The following is a 337-nucleotide window of genomic DNA, read 5'->3' as shown; positions in this document are numbered from 1 at the left end:
ACAATGTAGACTGGAGACTCTGAGGTCAGACATGTTTATCACCCGCCGCTGAAGGCTGAGTGATAATGTTTTTGTCTGTGTGAGTGTGTTCATTTCTCTGTACTATTAGCAAACTATCTCATGAATCATAAAATGTATTGTATTGACACTTGAAGGAAATAATCATTGGATGTGCCTCCACAACTGATTAATGTTCAGAGCTGACCTGATTCAAGATGGCTGCCACAGTAAAATGATCATAACTTTGTCAGTTTTGTGGCTATTGATGTAACATTTGGTGTGGTGGTAGATGAGACTGATCCCCATCTTATACTCTGAGGACTATCTGATCACCAAA

This window comes from Kryptolebias marmoratus, linkage group LG23, assembly GCF_001649575.2.
Source record: "Kryptolebias marmoratus isolate JLee-2015 linkage group LG23, ASM164957v2, whole genome shotgun sequence".
Lineage (NCBI taxonomy): Eukaryota > Metazoa > Chordata > Actinopteri > Cyprinodontiformes > Rivulidae > Kryptolebias > Kryptolebias marmoratus.
Note: the sequence above shows the minus strand (reverse complement) of the source record.